Below are 22,055 nucleotides of genomic sequence, written 5' to 3'. Positions count from 1 at the left end.
TGTATCTTGACAACCATTTCCAGTAATGTATCAGGTGTTGGAATATCAACAAACAAAAAGTTATGACCTTTTATTGTTCGAGCACAATTCTCTCAAGAAGTTTTCGTGAGCAATCTCTGACGTTCCTTGACCAAATTTTTCATCCACCTTTTTTTGTCTTGCAACAAAGTCATTCCGAACCACAATCTTTGTTGCACAGTTAGATTGAGTTGTAAAAAGAGAACGTCAGTAATGTTGCTTACAAGGGAACCTCCCCATCGCACCCCCCTCAGATTTAGTTATAAGTTGGCACAGTGGATAGGCCTTGAAAAACTGATCACAGATCAATTGAGAAAACAGGAAGAAGTTGTGTGGAACTGTGAAAAAATAAGCAAAATATACAAACTGAGTAGTTTATGGCAAGATATGCAATATCAAGGAAACAGGTAACGCAGGAGCGCCGTGGTCTCGTGGTAACGTTAGCAGCTGCCGAACGAAAGGTCCTTGGTTCAAATCTTCCGTCGAGTGAAAAAGTTTAATTTTTTATTTTCAGTTTATGTGACGAAACTCTTATGTTTTCATCACTTTTTTGGGAGTGATTATCACATCCACAAGAAAACCTAAATCGGGCAAGGTAGAAGAATCTTTTTACCCATTCGCCAAGTGTACAAGTTAGGTGGGCCGACAACATATTCCTGTCATGTGACGCACATGCCGTCACTAGTGTCGTATAGAATGTATCAGATGTGTTTTCCTGTGGAGGAATCGGTTGACCTATGACCTTGCGATCAAATGTTTTCGGTTCCCATTGGAGAGGCACGTCCTTTCGTCTACTAATCACACGGTTTTGCGATGCGGTCGCAAAACACAGACACTAAACTTATTACAGTGAACAGAGACGTCAATGAACGAACGGACAGATAATAACTATGCAAAAATAAAGAAAGTAAAATTTTCACCCGAGGCAACACTTGAACCAAGATCCTCTCGTTCTGCATCTGCTCACGCTACCACGGGACCACGGCGCTCCTGAGCTCACTTTCTCCTTGATGTTGCTTATGTGGTCCATGGACTACTCAGTTTGTATATTTTGCTTATTTTTTCACAGTTCCACACAACTTCTTCCTGTTTTCTCAATTGATCTGTGTTCAGTTTATCAAGGCCTATCCACTGTGCCAACTTATAACTAAATCTGAAGGGGGTGCGATGGGGAGGTTCCCTTGTTAGTATTATAGGCAGTTATTATTGACCGTCTAGGGCCCGCCTCAAGCATAAACTAGCGATGTTGTTTCGTTAAGAGATAACTCGTGCTACATCAAGTTCTGTTCGATATTTTTCTTTCTTAATGTATAAGATCATTAACATTTTCTTTTGAAAAAATCTATTGCGTTACAATTTGCGTCATATATCTGACTGTTACAAGGTATTTGACTAAAGGCAATAATGAAATAGTTCACAGAATAGGCAACATTAAAAAAAAACAAGAGTTCAAATAGGATACAGGAAAGACAACACAGCATAGAAAAATCCACAGATGGATTCCAGAAATCAGACGTATATGGAGACCTCAGATGTAAACAATAAGCGACGTCTTGGTTGTTTCGGGAAATCACGCTGTACAGTTGCAATAAACTCCTATAAATGAGATGTTGCTTGTACATCCAATGTGATTTTTTTTATCCAGATACATCATTGTTTTCATATATGTCTACTGAAATGACATATTTTTAAAATGGTAAATTCTACCATAATTCTATTCTTAATGTTTCGGCAATGGGTATTTAACATTGTTTACTTGCAGTCCGAGTGTACTTAATATCAGTTATTGTTGACTTACCACTTTTTACTTTGTGGGCGAGTTAATGAAACGTTACTCCAAAACCTCTCCGACGTACAAATTTAATAGGTCCTTTTACAGATAACATTTTTTGACCATAAATAAATTGGCAAATATTCATTTTGTGTATCATAGCGATTCAGCTGTCGGAAATTCCTGAATATGTGTTGCTAGTCTTCTTCATTTGTATGCTCGAAACACGTTTTAGAGCATTCACGTTGAGAGCCTATATGTTGTCACACTACACCCTCCTTGCTCCTGTATGTTAAATATTTGTTTTTTTTCGGTTCTCTTTTTCTTCATTTGTTCGTGGATACCTTCCTATTTTACCCTCTTCCGACGTCTCTGTATACCATTTGCCTCAGTTGTATCTCCTTGCAGTCGGGACCTGGTGGATCTTGAGAAGGATATATTTCTGTGAGGTTCTTCTGAACATATAACAATTCAGGGCTATTGCTTAACACCCTCCATATATCTCATAGTAATTTCTCGCACAAAAGTAAAATAAATCCATCGATAGGTTGTACTTTGTACTCGCTAACTCCCTCATATACATACACGCAACACAGGCATATAGGCAGTCATTTTTCCCTCGTTCTGTTTGGGAGTGGAACAGGGAGAGAAGGTGCTAGTTGTGGTACGAGGTACCCTCCGCCACGCACCTTATGGTGGATTGCAGAATATGTATGTAGATGTAGATGTAAATGATGCGACTTTTCATTGTTTTCCTGCTGAACGAAATATGCACTTTTACCTGATTAATAACTCCTTTTGATGCGCATTTCCGTTCAGTAACGTATGCAGGATCTTTATCAGAGTTATATGTATTCACATCATCCTCCAATTCGTTCATCTCGTTCCGGGGTACCATTTTCTTGGAACGATCACCACAAACGTTCGACTATAGGTAGCCATGATTGTGACACTTAACCACTGTTTACGTGCTAAAGTCGTCAGTAGCTAGAATCTGATTTTCGAGACAGAGCTACTATATAGCAATTTATCATGGAACTTTTAACTAATGGGACTGAAGCACATCACTCACTATGTTTTTCATGCAATTGGTCACGTTCTCATCGAGTGTTGCTTACCACTGTTTACATATGAGGTCTCCATATGAACTTAAATGCAACACTTGTCAGTTAATATACGTGTGGACAATAGAACACCACAGAGCTTTAAGAAGTAACAGTTCCCATAGCTCATTTGCTGATCACCTAATAGCACTCAACCGTCACTCGAGTAAAATAGAAACAATTTTAAAGATACTAAAATCCACCCACAGATTATAAACGACTACACACTGATGAACACATTAAAGTGATTCTACAAGAAAAGGAGACACACACACACACACACAACAGCATTTACACCACGTATTGGAGAAATTTGAGTAGTATTACTCACAAACGAAGTTCTGCAAGATATGTGTAGCGTTTGTGTGTGCTCCACAACTCTAGAGAACGCAACTGAAAAAAACATTTGCGAGAGCTGAATGTAAGTAATTGCAAATACAGTCCCAAAATACCTTGCACAGCAATATTACGTTTCGATATCGAGTGGTAAGTTAACTCGCGAACCAAAATCACATTAACATGGTTTAGTTGTTGATACCAAGCTACCAGTATAAGCCATGATGTAAAATTAAGATAGTGGCAACAATAAACAAAAACTGTTTTAGACTTAATTTTCTTATATTATCACTTAAAAACGTGTTCAATTTTTACAGGTTTAAAAAAAAGAAAACCCACTGAGGTGCTGTCACCTGTTTGGGTCTATATGGAAAAAGAAGGATCCATGTGAAGAATCAGTGTTTTTCATAACAGGCAGACCTTACATCTAGTAACTGTCTGTATTCACCTGGCGATATCGAAGCCTTTTAGCCGCTGCAGGGCAGGCTGTTTTACGCGGAGTTCACAGTCCCCTTGGCGGTGCCCCGTTTGGGCACTCTTCCACTGGGTGGGTAAGAGTCAGCCTGTTGCCTCATTCGCATACCAGGCTCGTTTTGGCAGACATCTCAGGATTGCCATCTTACTTTCGTTGGCTTGTCTCCCGTAAGTAAGTTATTTTCATGTTTCGTGAATTTTAACTGCGATCGCTCGCTACGATAAGAAACGAGTCAGTTTTATAAATTACAGTACATCTTCTCACCCGAAAATATAACATTATGCTGTCGATTTACACGATTTTGTCAGATTTTTTTTACATGTCTACAGTGATTTATACAAAACTATATTCAGTGTCTCTCTCCCTATGATCACACACACACACACACACACACACACACACACACACACACACACACACACACAGAGAGAGAGAGAGAGAGAGAGAGAGAGAGAGAGAGCTTCTATTGTTATATTTACGAACACTACTGCTTTTCGCTTCGAACTTTGATTGATTGTTGACAACACACTTCATAAGGGAATAAATTGCTTCGGCGTTGTTGTCAGTATGTCTAACTGTTTAAAGAGCTATCTACGTACAAGACGTTCTAGAGTAGACACTATATGTTATACGCACTACATATTTCCGTGCAACAAACAATTTATCTCATGACGTGTGACCTCAGAATTTGATGACATTAGTCCCCCATGGACCACTGTCAGTGACAAGGTGGGATGAATTTCGTGCCTCCGTGATGCAGTTACGCACAACTTATGTGCAACCGCAATGGAGAGGTATTTGTGGTTCCTGAAGAGGGGCAGCAGCCTTTTCTGTAGTTGCATGGGCAACAGTCTGCATAATTGACTGATCTGGTCTTGTAACATCAGTCAACATGGCCTTGCTGTACTGGTATTACGAGCAGCTGAAAACAAGGAGAAACAACAGCCATTACCTTTTCCTAGGACATGCAGTTCTATTGTGATGTTAAATGGTGATGGTATCCTACTGGGTAAAATATTTCGGAGGTAAAATAATCCTACAGTCATGTCTACAGGAAGGGACTACACAGACGGGTGTCATCATCAGCGAGAAAAAAAACTGGAATACAGATAGGTATGTTAAAACAATTTGAAAAGGGAAATATATATGCTGCAGTTAGATGTTAAGTCCCATAGTGCTCAGAGCCATTTGAACCATTTTTGATGAACAGACGAAAAGAATCTATGAGGACTTAAAAGAAATTATTTGGATGGTTAAGGGGGAAGAAAATTAATTGCGATGGGGGACTAGAATGGGATAATATGAAAAGGAAGAGGTGGAAAGGCGCTACCAGAATATCGACGGGGGGAAAGGAACGAAAGAGGAAACTGCCTGGTAGAATTTTGCACAGAGCATAATTTCATCGTCACAAACATTGCGTTTCAGAACAATGAAAGAGCAATGTATACGTGGAAGAGATCTGGAGACACGAAGGTTTCAGATTGATTATATAATGGTAATAAAGAAATTTCATAATCCAATTTTAAACTGTAAGACATTTCCAATAGCAGATGTGGACTCTGACCACAATTTATTGGTTATGAGCTGTAGATTAAAATGGAATAAATTAAAAAGGGGTAGGAAGTTAGGGAGATGGGATGTGGATAAGTTTAAAGAACCAGATGTTCTTGAAACGTTCAAAGAGAGCATTAAGCAACGATTGACTGAAACTGGTGAAAGGAATACAGTAGAAGATGAATGAGTAGATTTGACAGATGAAATAGTGAAGGCAGCAGAGGATCAACTAGATAAAAAGACAAAGCCTAGAAGAAATATTTGGCTTTCGCAGAAGATACTGAAAATAACTGATGGAAGGAGAAAATAAAAAAATCAGCAAATGAAGCAGATGAACGCGAATAAAAAATTAGGTTTACAGAAAGTGCAAAATGGCTGAGCAGGAATGGCTAGAGAAAAATACAAGTACGTAGAAACATGAATAGCTAGAAAAAAGATAGATTACTGCCTAAAGGAAAATCTTAGAGGCCCGTAGAGAAGAAAACAAACATCCGTATGAATATCAAGACCTCTAACAGGAAACTAGTACTAAGCAAAGAAAAGAAAGATGAAAAGTGAATGTGTATATGGAAGTGCTGCACAAGGGAAATAAACTTGAGGGCTGTGTTATAGACGGGGAAGAGGAAGTAGATGAGGCTGAGGTGGGAGATATGATACTACGAGAAGAACTTGGCAGAGCATTGAAAAACACATGTTCCACTGGAGTAGACGACAGTCTTCAGAACTAGCAATATCATTTGGAGAGACAGTCATGACAAGATTATACCACCTGGTGCGCAAGATGCATGAGAAAGGGGAAATATCCTCCAATTTAAAGAAGAATGTAATATTTCGAAGTCCAACAATACAGCTACGACAGGTGTGAATATTACTAAATTACCAGTTTCATAAGTTATGGCTGCAAAATGGTGACAGGAATTCTTTGCAGAATAGTGGAACACTGGTAGAGGCAGACCTTGGGTAAGATTAGTTTGGGTCCATCGAAATGTTGGAACTTGCGAGGCAATACTGGCGCTATGACTGACTCGGCCAGAACAGTATGACCACCGACCTACCACCGCTATAAACCCATCCAGGCGACAGCAGTGTCACTAGGCGAGGAATGACTGCTAGCCAGACACAGTACGGAGCATGTAGTATCAGTGAGGGTGCTGTCCATGTGTAGAATAGGGAAGGCGTGCGATCTATCTGAGTCTGACCGAGAGCAGATTCTGGTGAGCTGGAGGCTCAGCAGAGCATTTCAGAAACTGCACGGCTGTCAGGTGTTCGAGGAGTGCTGCGGTGAGTGTCTTCAACACGTGGCGAAACCAAAGTGAAACCACGTCCAGATGTTGTGGGGTTGGGCGGCCACCCCTCGTTACAGATGTCAAACGTCGTAAGTTGGGAAACTGACTAAACAGGACAGACTGCGAACTGTGACGGAACTATCAGACTTTAATGGTGGACAGAGTACAAGTGTGTCTGAAAACACAGTGCACCAAACACCCCTAACGATGGGCCTCCACAGCCGATGACCTATGTTAACACCACGACATCGGCAACTACGACTGACATTGGGAAGTGACCATTGGCATTGGACATTGGCGCAGTGGCAGAGCGTTGCATGGTCTGATGAATTTCGACACCTTCTTCATCATGCCAATGGGAGGGCACGAATCCGCCGTCTTCAGGGGGAACCTCTCCTTGACACTTGCACTGAGGGACAGAGACAGGCTGGCAGTGGCTCCATTGTGTTCAGGGAACATTCATGTGGGCACCCATGGGTCTAGTGGAGCTCGTACAAGGCACCATGACGACGAAAGAGTATCGAACACGGGTTGCAGACCATGTACACCGCTTCATGATGATCATGTTTCCCAGTGGCAGTGGTATTTTTCAACGCCATGTCACAAAGCCAGGAGTGTGATGGAGTGGTTCGAGAAACAGAGTGGCAAGCTTCATTTGATGTACTGGCCTTCCAATTTGCCAGATCTGAACCCAATCGAACACATCTGGGATATGATTGAATGTGGCGCCAGAGCTCATCGCCCCCTTCGCTAGGATTTACGGGAATTGGACGATTTGTGTGTGCAGATGTGGCGCCAACTCACTCCAGTGACCTACCAAGGCCTCACTTCTTCCATGCCACGATCTGTTGCCACTGTTATTAATGCCAAAGTTGGACATACGGCTATTAGATAGATGGTCAGAATGTTCCGGCTGATCAGTGTGTATTACAATATACGTTAAAGAAAGACAAAACTATATTTAAAGATTTCGTCGACTTAAAGAAATCTTTTGACAATGTTGACTGGAATACGCTCTTTGAAAATCTGAGGGTAACAGACTTGAAACACTGGGAGCAAAACGCTATATGCAACTTGTATGGAAACCAGATTGCAGTTATAAGAGTCGAAGGAGGTGAAAGGGAAGCGAAGGCAGGAGGGGGGGGGGGGGGGAGCGTTATAGCTTACCCCAGATGTTATTAAGTGTGTACAATGAGCAAGCAGTAAAGGAAGCCAAAGAAAAATTTGGAGAAGGAATTAATTGAACGTAATGAACGTACTGAACGTACTGAACACTTTCTCGAAAGGAGAATATACGAGTAAGATGCACGTTAACAAAAGTAAAATAAGGGTAATGGAATTTAATTGAGTTAAATCAGGCATTGCTGACGGAATTAGATTAGAAAATGAGACACTTGAAGTAGTAGATGAGTCTTGCTATTTGGTCAGTAAAATAACTGATGATGGCCGAAGGAGAGAGGGTATAAAATTTAGACTGACAGTGGCATCGAATATACGAGGTTTAAGTTTTAGGCAGCCTTTCTGAATGAATGTGTCTGGAGTGTAGCCTTGTACAGAAGCCAAAAGTGGACGATAAGCAGTCCAGACAAGAAGAGAACACAAGCCCTTGAAATGTGGTGCCACAGAAGAATGGTGAAGATTAGATTGGTAGCTCACATAACTAATAAGGAAGCAGTAAGCGGAATCGAAGAAAAAGAAATTTATATTGAAACTGGTATAGGCGTGCGTATTCAAATATCAGTAAACAGGCAGAATACGGCGCTGCGGTCGGCAGCGGCTGTTATGACAACACGTTCAAAAATGGTTCAAATGGCTCTGAGCACTATGGGACTTAACACCTTAGGTCATCAGTCCCCTAGAACTTAGAACTACTTAAACCTAACTAACCTAAGGACATCACACACATCCATGCCCGAGGCAGGATTCGAACCTGAGACCGTAGCAGTCCAGCGGTTCCGGACTGCAGCGCCTAGAACCGCACAGCCATGACAACACGTGTCTGGCGCAGTTGTTAGAGGGGTTACTGTTGCTACAATGGTAGATTATCAAGATTTAAGTGAGTATGAACGTGTTGTTATAGTCGGTGCACGAGCGATGGGACACAGCATTTGTGAGGTAGCTATGAAGTGGGGATTTTCCCGTACAACCATTTCAAGAGTGCACCGTGAATATCAGGAATCCGGCAAAACATCAAGTTTCCGACGTTGGTGCGGCCAGAAAAAGATCCTGCAAGAACGGGATCAACGACTACGGAAGAGAATCGCTCAACGTGACAGAAGCGCAACCCTTCCGCGAATTGCAGCAGATTTAAGTGCTGGCCCATCATCAAGTGTCAGCGTGCGAACTATTCAACGAAACATCATCGATATGGGCCCCAGAGCCGAAGGCCCACTCGTATGCCCTTGATGACTGCACGACATAAAGCTTTACACCTCGCCCGTCAACATCGATATTGGACTGTTGACGACTGGAAACATGTTGCGTGGTCGGACGAATCTCATTTCAAATTGTATCGAGCGGATAGACGTGCATGGGTATAAAGATAACCTCATGAATCCACCCACCCTGCAGGGACTGTTCAAGCTGGTGGAGGCTCTGTAATAGTGTGGGGCGTGTGCCGTTGGAGTGATATGGGACCCCTGATATGTCTAGATGCGACTCTGACAGGTGACATGCAGATAAGCATCCTGTCTGATCATCTACATCCATTTATTCCATTGTGCATTCCGACGGACTTGGACAATTGCAGCAGGACAATGCAGCACCCGACACGTCCAGAATTGCTGCAGAGTGACTCCAGGAACACTCTTCTGAGTTTAAACACTTCCGCTGACTATCAAAATCCCCATTCACGAAAATTATTGAGCATATCTGGGACGTCTTGCAACGTGCTGTTCAGAAGAGATCTCCGCCCCCTCGAACTCTTACGGATTTATGGACAGCCATGCAGTATTCATGGTGTCAATTTGCTCCAGCACTACTTCAGACATTAGTCGAGTTCATGCCACGTCGAGTTGCGGAACTTCTGCATGTTCGTCATATTAGGCAGGTGTACCAGTTTATTTGGCTCTTCAGTGTATAACATTACTTGACAAAATGAAGGGACCGATTGATATTGTGAGACATTAAGGAATCGTCAATTTAGTATTGGAGGAAAGTGTGGGGGTAAAACCTGTAGAGAGAAACCAAGAGATGAATCCAATAGGCGAGTTCAAATAGATGTAGACTGAAATAGTTATTCGGAGATGAAGAGGCTTGCATGAGATAGAGTAGTGTTGCGCCACAGAATAATATTCCGGCTAGATGTGAAAAATTTTAAGGTTTTTCCCTGGCCAGCACCAGTGCCGGAGTTGAAGCCACGACAGACTAGTACACCATATCTGGATGTCAACAAGGTAGAACAGATAATGTAGCATAGAGCGTGGGCACATTACCAAGTTTTTGTGGTACATCACATAAGCTTGAGGATGAAGGTGCTAATGCAGCAAAGTAACTTCACAGGCTAGGGAACATAACGCTCTGTTCACCAGACACTGTGAAGTAACATTGTGTAAGATGCATGTAAGAGTTGCTTTTCAGCGCACCGATGCTGCAAGAATAAGCAAACTGAAAGCCTGAAGAGTAGAGTTGGAACATCACAGCACAGTTCAGAGCTTTGATGGGTTCATAAAACTAAGCCATGTTCAGTCATTATTGCCATATAGTCACTGACATTGACAGAGCAGTGCAAATATTATGGCTTCCAAAGCCCAGCTCTCAGTTTGCAGCTAACCAGTCCAAGGTGGGGGGACCTGTGATGCTCCATCCACTGTCTGCCTAGATGACTTCCATCTATGATGCAACAGCCAGACTGTTCTGAATGACTTGGCTGCTATGGGCTCATGCCACCGCATCTTCACTTTCACTGATGAGATGATCTGGGTGCCTCCTACCGCCAGGCCCCTGGAGGTCTTGCTGTTGGTACATAGAGAGCTCCCAAACTATCATGATCACAGGGGAGCGCGACCCTCAAACCTACTTCTACGAGCATACACTGGCGTCGCTGGCTTTCCACATGCTGAGAGGCTGCCCATAGCTTGTGCAGAGCTGTCGGTTGCCTTTCCTAGAACACCATATTCGATGTCAATGAGAGCACCTTGGTAAGCTGCTAGCCATGCTGCTGATCACTGGGACACAGATACAACATTCACAGTGCATCTGATCAGCAACCTCCTCTGACACAGCTGCATGCTGCATGCCTCTATGTCCATGGCAGATGTCAGTGCATACTGGCACGGCTATTGCCCTTTGCTCTTCCAGCTACTGTCAACCGTGAAGGAAGTTAACTGTGTATCCATGAAAAATAAATGTGTATATTGTTAACCATGTGTTACTAGGGCTTCCAAGTGTTCAACCGATCCTAACAACTGTACTCCACTTCACCCCATCCCAGCAACATAGAGGCCACAGCCCTAGCCCTCTATATTTGGCGTCAGAAATCTAAATTTGGTACCAGGAGTGACCACCACCCATAGAGACGTCTACACCTGGTGCCAAACCCATACATCTACTGAATCAGCAGCGAATGTCGCCTATTCAGCTCCTTCACAAGCTCTACCGCTACAGTTTATAGCTCGCCCATATGTGGTATGAATAATGGTTGCCTTTTTTCGCCTTTTTCGTTTCTCTTTTATTTATGCCTATGTTGGGTCGAAGAAACATGCACTGGGATCTGAAGGTTACTTTTGTTAAGCATGTCTCTCCCCGATTGTAGAGAAGTCTACCTGCAGCTAGTGAGGTGTCAGTTTTGTAATCTATCTGTGCATGATTCGCCATGTACTAAGACAGTACCAGTTACATATGGTGCTGGTAGAAGGCTTGGCAGTGAGACACAGCAGTGCACGAAATCCTATTGGGCCACGATACGTCACAAGCAGGAATATAGTTTGTTTCCTGTTTATGTGTTGTGGGTAATGTACCCTCAGTTTTTCTAGTATAGAGGCAGGTGGAAGTTACACAAATGCGAGAAACACTTGCACTGGCTTTTCGTGAAGTATTTGAAGTTTTTAAAGGGTAGATAGCTGCGTTTTTAGGAACTAATTCTGAACAGATGCATTACAAAGGAAAATAGAAGTGATGCAAGCCACTAGTGGACAAATGCAGTCTGATTCAAAAAAGACAAAAATCTTGTTGACGTTTCCTGTTACTTCCATTGATCTTGTTGGAGCTAATTTAGTGACTCCTTTTCGAAGAGAACAGTCAAAGATGTAGCGATGTTTATTAGTGATTTAAGGGCCAACTGTAAATTGAGCAGCTGGTCAGGCGACACTTGTTTAAATTTGGCTAAGTTAAATGAGCCACGCACGGCTCGTTTTCATGCCGTTTATTGTTTGTCATCTTCTACGAGGGGCGTTCAGAAAGTAAGCTCCGATCGGTCGCGAAATGGAAACGACTATGAAAATCCGATAAAGCTTTGCACAGATGTGTTGGGTAGTGTCTCTAGTATAACCCCAGTTAGCATCACGTCGCTCTTCTCATTTCTGAGCTCGCAGTGAGTGCGTAAAGATGTCTAGAAAATAGTGTCTGCCGCCAAGTACGAGGGCCTGGTGAGAAATTTCGCCTGAAGCTATGCAGCTAACATTACATAACTGTCGTGCTGTTTCGTCTTCACGACAATTCTCAGCCGCATTCTGCAGGGGCAATGAAGATGCTCCTGCATCGTTTTTAAATGGAAATGTTAGATTACCCACAATACAGTCCGCAATTGTCTCCCCCTGAGTTTCATCTCTGGTCACATGAACCGCTGTCTTTGAAGACAACATTTTGACACAGACAACGAGGTGTAGGCCAGCGTGGAGAATTGGCGGAAAGCACTGGCGGCTGCCTTCTATGATGAGTCTATTGAAAAGTTGGTACAACGCTATGACAAAAGTGTAAGTCAGAACGGCGACTACGTAGAGAAGTAGCTGAAAGGTGTAGCTAATTGTTACAAGTAAAACATTTCTGATGTTCACTGTGGTTTCAATTTGGCAACCAATCGGAGCTTACTTTCTGAACAGGCCTCGTATTACGGTACTGCCGTCACGTTTTCTTATTCCCTTATTCCATTTACTGGCGTCACTAACTTCTTGCTTTACTTGCCTGTGAGTGGCAGCAGCAGCGCATATCGATAAGTGCACTGTGGTACCATCTCTGGAGCGACCGATAGTATTTCCGGGTCGTCGTGTGTCTGGCAGTCAGTTGGAGACAGACCTGAGTGGAGTCGGGATGCAGCAGCAGTGCAGTTGGGGACGGAGCCCCAGTGAGGTCCGCACAGCCAGTACCACTGGGGACGACCGTTGGTTGGTCGTTCGGTCGGTCGTCTCATCGACGACGTGTATTTGGGTCGGTTCCTTCCTGTGCAGAGATGTCGGTTGTGTTCCCTCTGCATGGTTGGGTCCGAGTCAGTGTCTCTGGGACATCGTCCGTCCGAAGGAACTCAGTCTGAGGGACCCCCCAGCAGTGCAGTCACGACGGAGCAGCAGTCGCGGACGGACCAGCAGTCTAGTGGGTCGGTTGGCGTGGAGCAGCAAGCAAGCCCCCGTTGCTGGGAGTCGGGCTGGAGCCGCTGGCAGCGTGCACTTGCGGTTGGAGTGTGAGGTGCTGCTTGCGAGTGCCACGAAGTTCGTCGCCCACCGATCTTGGACATGAAAGTTGAGTCCTCACTTAACTTACTACCAAGCCTCAACTGTTTACATTTCTTCGTTTGATCATGGTTGTCGCTTTTGGGACATCCCCGCGAGCAGCAACGGGTGTGTATTTAAGTTGGCTAAGATTCCTGCCATCTTCCTGTGAAATTTAACTTAATTTATTCCCTGTTATGGAAGTTCACCAGCGGTATCTTCTGCCTTGTAGCTGCTGACGTGCTAGTTACCTGCCCTGGTCGTTGACGTAATTTTAGGCAGTGTATTTTCCCCCCCGTGAACCATGGACCTTGCCGTTGGTGGGGAGGCTTGCGTGCCTCAGTGATACAGAGAGCCGTACCGTAGGTGCAACCACAACGGAGGGGTATCTGTTGAGAGGCCAGACAAACGTGTGGTTCCTGAAGAGGGGCAGCAGCCTTTTCAGTAGTTGCAAGGGCAACAGTCTGGATGATTGACTGATCTGGCCTTGTAACAATAACCAAAACGGCATTGCTGTGCTGGTACTGCGAACAGCTGAAAGCAAGGGGAAACTACAGCTGTAATTTTTCCCGAGGGCATGCATGCTGCATCAAACCAGTCTCAGGACTGAAGACCACAACAACAACAACAACATTTTCCTCGTTGTGCTGTTGCTGTCCAGCGTGGCGTGTAGTTCGACAGCCTGTTTAGATTGAAGATTTAGAAAATATTTTTGGGTGACACCTCCAGAAGAACCTTCTACGACAATTTCTTACTTAGGCCTTGCGTCTTCGATTTTGAGTGTGGCCTTCAGCCGATCTTAAGTTAATAAAAGGAGATCCATTACAACTTTGAGTGTTTTGCAGTCTTGTGTAATATTATGTGTGGACAAATAAAGTTTGTATGTCCAACTGACAGCAACCTCGTTTTGGTCCCTTTCCACAACCTAATCTGCTCTGGCCTGTTAGTGGATGACATGAACACTTACAAATTCTTAATAACGCACAAACGAATGACCAGCTGCAAACAGAACAGGAGAACTACAGACATGAACACTCAAGATTAATTTGCTTCATAGCATACCACCATGTACAGGGAAGTTAGTCTGGGTTAGTGTAGCTATGTACTTACCAAATGAAGTATTATGCGTTGTAGAACAATTAGAAAGCAATGATGAGTTTATATAAGTCAGTCTGTTTTGTATACAGAAGCGTTATATGCGACACGGAAATAGATGGAGAGTCTATGGTTCTGGTTAGTTCAAAATGGTTCAAATGGCTCTGAGCACTATGGGACTTAACATCTATGGTCATCAGTCCCCTAGAACTGAGAACTACTTAAACCTAACTAACCTAAGGACATCACACAACACCCAGTCATCACGAGGCAGAGACAATCCATGACCCCGTCGGGAATCGAACCCGGGCGTGGGATGCGTTCTGGTTAGTCTCAGTAATTTTGGCATGGACAAGGTGAGTCTGCCAAAGGTTTTAATGGTTGCTAATTTACATGGTGTAGAGGAGGATAATATAAATAGGTAAACTGAGGCTTCTGCTGCGAGAAAACTGTTGATGCACGTTATTTACATAATAAAATGAAGCACTTACAAGGAACTGACAGGAAAACAATGGAAGCTGTGCCGTCACTGCAATTTACGGATTTATTTAATTCATGTAGTCTACTGCCATCAACACCAGTCATGCAGCACAAAATACCAACAGGGAATGACGCTCTAGTATATAGGGAACCATACAAGGTTCCAGGATGTCTGCAACTGTTGATGGATGAGTTTATTAATCAGCAACTGGATGATGGAATTATTGAACATAGAGTCCTTGGGGTGCAGCCATGGTACTTGTCCCAAAAAGTCTTCAGATGGCGTTTGGAAGTGCAGATTTTGCTGTGACTATCGGCACGTTAATGCAAGAACTGTTATCAGTGTGTATCCCACAGCAAATACAACAGAGACTCTGGACGTTTTGAGTCAGTGTAAATATTTTTCTACAATGGATTTAAAGAGCGCCTATCACTAACTGGAAGTAGTGCCAGAGGACTGGCTGAAGTCAACTTTTACTGTCCCATGTAACCACTTTCAGTACTTTTGAATGCCATTTGGACTCAAAAATTAATAGGCTACTGTTCAGAGACTGTCGGATGTAGTACTTGGGAAATTAAAGCCAAAACGATGCATGATGTATCTGGACGACATCATAATATTTTCAAATGGCATGGAGGAACATGTCTGATGATTGGAGGAGGTTTTCAAGAGACTGCGAACTGCACATCTACACTGAGTATTGGTATGTGTCAACTTGTAGCAAAAGAAGTAAACCATCTCAGGTATGTGATGAGTCAGAAATGGGTAAAAATTATTCCACGGATAGTGTTGGTGGTTTGTAATTTCTTAGCATTGCATTCAGTGGAACAGTTGCAGTCGTTTTTCGGCCTTTGTGAGTATTAAAGAAAATGTGTCAAAAAGTTTGCTGAAATTGCTGAACCTGTGAACTGTTTGTTAAAGAAAGGTGTAAAATTTGAGTTGCCTGCTGATTATCAGACAGGGTCTGTTGCCTCAAAACTGCCACTAACGTCAGTTCCAGTGTTATTATTTCCCAACTTTGAAGATGAATTCATTTTTCCCCGATATGCAAGCAGTGTGGCTAATGGAAGCATTCCCAGTCCCAATGTAAGTAATAATGGACACCCAATAGCACATGCATCCAGGCAGTTGAATAAAGCGAAATGGAATTATTCCACTATGGAGAAGGAAATGTTAGCAATTATGTACAGCATTCTTATTTCTGTTCTTACTTGTATGGACAAAGTATAACGAAGTGATGGACCATGCTGCATTGAAGTAGTTGTTTGGATTGAAAGGCCCTTCCAGTAGATTTACATGGGAGGCACTAAAGTTGAGTGAATTCAGTTTGAGGTAGTGCACAGTTCTGAGAAAATCCATAGCGCCACCAATAGTTTTAGCAGCTAAATTTGAGTTTTACAAGCACTGGACAAGTGCTTTGGTGACTGCCAGACAGCACAGGCAGCTGATGTGACTGTCAGGCATTTAGGTTACAGCCACATTTTGTGCCGCTTGATGGGTTATTGTGCAGAATGATAAAGTGTGGACCGTGAGTGGTGGTACCCGTGGAGTTCAGGGATGAAGTTTTGAAACAAGCACGTGACCATATGCTGGCAGATCATTTCAGTTGCACGGCAGCTGACCGATGGGTAGTTGAAAAGTTCTGGTGGAGGACTGGGAAACAAGAGGTCGATGAGTATGCTAGAAACTGCATACCTTATGCTCAAGAAGCTGACTTTAGTCACTGAAAAATTTCATTGCAGAGACTACCAAAAACATCTAAGTCAATCAAAATAACAGGACTGGACATTTTAGACTCCTTTAATGGAACACCGCCGGCTAATAGTTACATATCGACTATAATAGATCTTTTTCATGGTTCTTAGCTATTATTGAAATTCCTGAACAGCAAGCAGATATGGCAGCAGAGGCAATGGTGAATAATCGGTAGGTCACATTTGGCATTCCACGAATCAGGTCACTAATTTTATGTCGTATCTGATGAAACAGTTGTCAGTTGCTTTCCATCCACAAATTTCAAACAAGTCCTTTCGCCCTTTAAGGAAATGCCAGAACGGAGAAAGTGCATCGCATGATGCCTGAAAAGTTAAACTGTTAAGTGAACAGTAATCATGACAACTGGGATATGTACCTCCAGTACATCACCACATAAGGGGAAGGTGTGGCGTGGTTATGTTACTATCCCGCCGCCTTTCTTGGCTCCACTAATTAAGAGAAAGCTGAAGTCCAATGGTTGATACCAATGGGAAACAGATAATATGGGGTATTACAAGGAACAGTTACTGTTCAACAGGTCACGTATAGTTTATTGTCAAAAGCACTTTGAAACATGCAAAATTAGTTAATATCCTGCGTGCTACTCTAAGCCATCAATAAAAAAAGTAAAAAAAAAATAAAAATAAAAAAAAAAGTTCAAATGTGTGTGAAATCTTATGGGACTTAACTGCTAAAGTCATCAGTTCCTAAGCTTTCACACTACTTAACCTAAATTATCCTAAAGACAAACACACACACCCATGCCCGAGGGAGGCCTCGAACCTCTGCCGGGACCAACCATGGCTTCAGCACCTTAGACCGCTCGGCTAATCCAGCGTGGCAGCCATCAATCCTTTCACAATAAAACTCTTCTATGAACCAATACGACGCTAATAATTATACAGAATACAAGTTACCAATTTCAACCAGTCGGTGCCGGCGCGCTCATATTCTCAACCCGGCCGACAGGTTCACGCGACACAGTTTTGCATGCCAACTGCCAGCCAGCACTAGCGCCAAGAAACGACAATCAGACATTATTTCGTCACTGCGATTAACCAGTTCGATAAACTGATTCACACATATTATACATGATAGCAAATAATTCAATATGTGACGATACAGGATACTGACAACCATGGCATACAATTTTAAGGTGCATACAGCTAATGACCTTTCGCTGTATGGGGTAGCATATGGAAGGGAGGTGCCTTCACCTTTTGAAATGATAAAACGAGGGCTTGGAAGCATTGGCAAAAGAAATTACAAAAATGTTATGCAGCGTCTGGCAGAAAATAAAACGAACAAATACAAAAACTTTAAGACGTCAAGAGCAGACAGGACAACGTGTAGAGTGGTCCAATGGGTTTTGGTAACGAGTCCTTAAACACATAATGGTGAAATGGAGAAATTTCTAACTCAATACAGGGACTACAGCAAGTTGTGGGAATGACATCACGTGTCAACGTTAAGACGCAAATGGCGACGAAAATTTCTGTTATTCATGTGGAACGTGTTACATCATTCAGAGTAACTTACCGCATGTTCCTTCGTATTCTTCAGTACATAATGCTGATTCTAAAAGAGACAAATAAGGACCAGCCAGTGATACTCGAGCTGCACACAGGATAAAAAAAATGTTCAAATGTGTGTGAATTCCTAAGGGACCAAAATGCTGAGGTCACCGGTCCCTAGACTTACACACTACTTGAAGTAACTTATGCTAAGAACAACACGTACACCCATGCACATGGGAGGACTCGAACCTCCGGCGAGAGAGGCCGCGCAATCCGCGACATGGCGCCTCTAACCGCACGGCCACACTGGATACCTTATGCGCTTACATCCATCAGTAAGTAGGAATGTGACCGGATTTTTAGATTATTTACGATGGTTATTACATGCTCTGATCGTCTTTGTTCTAGATTAATGGTTTATTTTTGTGCAATGTATCGTGAATTTTTTTCCCTTTTGGTTCTTTGTCTGTGAACTGTGTTGGTAGGTATAGCGGAAGGTAATTTTATTGTATAATGTGTTGCTGAATCATGTAGACACGTCTTTCGAAGGAAGTAGCTTTATACTGAATTTAATCAGAGAAATTAGACTGTGTATTTGTTTACGGCTGTCAGTGCATTCGCACTGAACGCTCGATCAGCTGTAGGTACGCGTGACGTTGGAAGTAATTGTTTGCGGTCAACGACTGCCTTGTGCGCCGCGCAGACTTGACTGTTGATTTGATTTATGTGCCGCCGCCGGAACACGGCGCGGTATCCTTGTACTCTCCGTGTGTTTACGTATAACTGTTAGTTTCTCCAAAGTATGTCATTCCTCAAAAAATTTAACGCACGATATATGATGTATTCCCTTAGAGCGTCGAGATTTAAGAGTTTCTACTTAGACAGTGTTATCATGAATAATTTTGCGAACTCTATATGGACCGTTATAAAGCAGAAAAAATTTGCGACACAAGCCTTTTCCTTTGTGAGACAAACGATGAGACTTAATTAATACCTTTTGACCAACTGAGAAAGTTTTTAAACGACCAGGACGTTTAGCTGACTTCTCTCTTCTAGCAGCCGCAGATGCAATATTTTGCAGAGCCAGGTTCACAACTTCAGAATGCCGCAGTTTCCGTGTAGGCGGAAAAGGAACGATTTCAGAAATGCGATTTGTCGGTGCTTTATTTTTTAATATCAATATAGGCGGTAAAGAAGTTGAATCATTAGGGAGTTCATTCAGAATGTTTTGAAAAATATGAAGATACCGATCCCACGTTCTGTGATTCTGATGACAATAAAGTCGACACAATTTATTGATTTCCTTCATCCACCTCTCCGCAGCGTTAGATTGAGGGTGAAAAAGTGAAATGAAAATTGGTTTAATCTTACGATGCCTTAGAGTACGAAGCCAAATTTTAGAACGAAACTGTGATCCATTATCTGATATAACCTTATCAACATTACCCACTTCTTTAAGAAAATGTTTGATGAAAGCATTAGATACTGAACGAGCTGTTGCTTTGCGTAAAGGTGTAAAACACACATATTTTGATGTCAATTCCACTGCTACCAAAATGTACGCAAAACCATTAGTAGAACGAACCACTGGACCCAACAAATCGACTGCAGCCATCTCCTTTAATTTCGCTGGAATGATAGGAAACAACGGTGCTCTGTGAGAAATAGTTGGCGGCTTAGCTTTTTGACATAATTTGCATTTGGCAAGAACAGATCGAATACGTTTTTCCATATTACTGAAGTAGCAATTTTCTCGTAATTTATGAAAGCATTTTCTGGGACCAAAGTGTGCATAACTGAAATGTGTATACCAAATCAATTTATTAACCCACTCATTAGGAATGCAAACTAACCAAACAGAGTTGTCGATCGATTTTCGTTTAAAAAGAATATCATTGCGAACTAAATAATACTGTCTAATCGCTACGCTTTCCTTTCTCCTCCACTTCTCCTTAAATGTCCTTCCAGACTGGATTCTTATTTTGCTCCTTAGCGATGTCCTGCAGCGAAGACGAAATAAAATTTTCAAACGCAACACCTTGAATATACATCAAACAATAATTGTTTTCCTTGCAGTCCTCTTCAGCACTTTGTTTCAAACCCATAGGTGCACGTGATAAAGCATCAGCAATAATATTTGAAGAACCCTGTATGTAAACAATACTAAAATCAAATTCCTGTAGATACAGCGCCCACCGTGACAATCTTCCATGCGTTAATTTTGATGACATAAGAAATTCCAGAGCTCGATGATCGTTGCAAACCTTAGTATGTCTCCCACACAAAAATGTCCGTAATTTTGTGAAACCCCAAACAACAGCCAAGGCTTCAAGTTCCGTAATCGAATAATTCTTTTCTGATTTAGAGAGAACACGACTTCCAAATGCAATAGTTTTCTGTGCTACAACGCCGTTTTCTTCTATCTCTTGCAATAAGTGTGCACCTAGGCCTTTGTATGATGAGTCCGACGCCAAACAAAAATCTTTAGATAAATCCGGATGTGACAGAAGTGGAGCAGCAACTAAAGCATCACGAAGTTGTTCAAATTCTGATTGAGCTTCCTTATCCCAACACCAATTAGAATTCTTTCCAGATAGTTCACATAAACGAGGTGTGGCCAAATCGTCCAAACTATCAAAGCGTCTAAGAAAATTACAGACACCAAGGAAACTACGAACATCGCGTTTTGTAGTAGGAACAGCATAATTACGAATAGCGTCTAGTTTCTCTGGATCAGTAAGAATACCTTCTGTAGAAATAATATGACCAAGAAATTTCACCTGAGAACGACCAAATTCAGATTTCTCCAAGTTCACTGTAATGCCAACTCTTGCAAAAATACGTAATAATGAATCCAAAATTTTGTTATGCTCACTCCAAGAACGTTTAGCAATAAGAATATCGTCAACATATGAAGTAATATTGTCACGAAGATAAACAGGTAAAATTTCGTTTAAACTACGAATGAATGCTGCTGAAGATACAGTAAGTCCAAACGGTAATTTCCGAAACTGACAACAGTTACCAAAGGCTAAAAAGGCAGTGTATTTTCTACAATCAGGGTGGAGTTCTATTTGCCAAAAACTTGCGCGCATATCAATCGTGGATGAAACTTTAATTCCATGGAAATGTTGAAGAAGTTCATCTAATTTTGTGGACGGTCAGTTTCAGGAATGATGATATTATTTACCTGTCTGGAATCCAGAACCAAACGAATTGACCCATCCTTTTTAAGAACGACGTGTAATGGGCTGGTATAAGGACTGACTGCTGGCTCAATAATGCCTTGATCTAACATGTATTGAAGTTCACTCTTAACCTTGTCTCTGTAAGCCAAAGGAATAGCGTACGTTTTTCCTCGAAATGGCGTGTGTTCTTTTACTTTAAATAAGTATTGTAAGCCTTGTATAGTTCCTGTGTGATGACTAAATACTGTAGCATGTGAAGTCAAAATTTGGTGCAATTCTTCTCTTGCAACGTCATCTGGCACTTCAGCTTTGTTAACCTTTTCATTAATTAATTCTTCGCTATTAATTGTATCATCCATCGCGTCTCTGTATCTATTGTCGTTGTCATGAATGAACACATTGTCGTCATAATGCTCAGCGAAAACATCAGAAGTAAGAAACCTTAAACATTTTGTGTCTGATTCAGATTTTGTTAAACACTCGAAAAATTTCAAACATCACGGCATTCTGGCAACAATCAAATTCACACTTCCTTCTTTAAAGTTTAAAATTGCCTTATGTGTGTTAAGAAACCCCATACCTAATATAATTTGTGTATTGAGTAATGGAACAATAATAAAATTAGCAGAAAATTCGTACCCTTGACAAATGAAATTTAGGTTGGTCTGTTGTTTGACTTCCACACTTTTTCCAGAAATAGCTCCTCGAATTGTAGTTTTAGAAACAGGTAACACAGGACAAGCAATAGTTCTTACACATATACGAAAAACTGATTCACTAATAACATTCAATGGGCTCCCAGAATCTAAAACCGCAGTGAACTTATTCTTACCCA

This window comes from Schistocerca americana, chromosome 5 (genome assembly GCF_021461395.2).
Source record: "Schistocerca americana isolate TAMUIC-IGC-003095 chromosome 5, iqSchAmer2.1, whole genome shotgun sequence".
In the NCBI taxonomy this organism is placed as follows: Eukaryota; Metazoa; Arthropoda; class Insecta; order Orthoptera; family Acrididae; genus Schistocerca; species Schistocerca americana.
The sequence above is the reverse complement of the archived record's forward strand: the minus strand, read 5'-3'. Positions refer to the sequence as shown.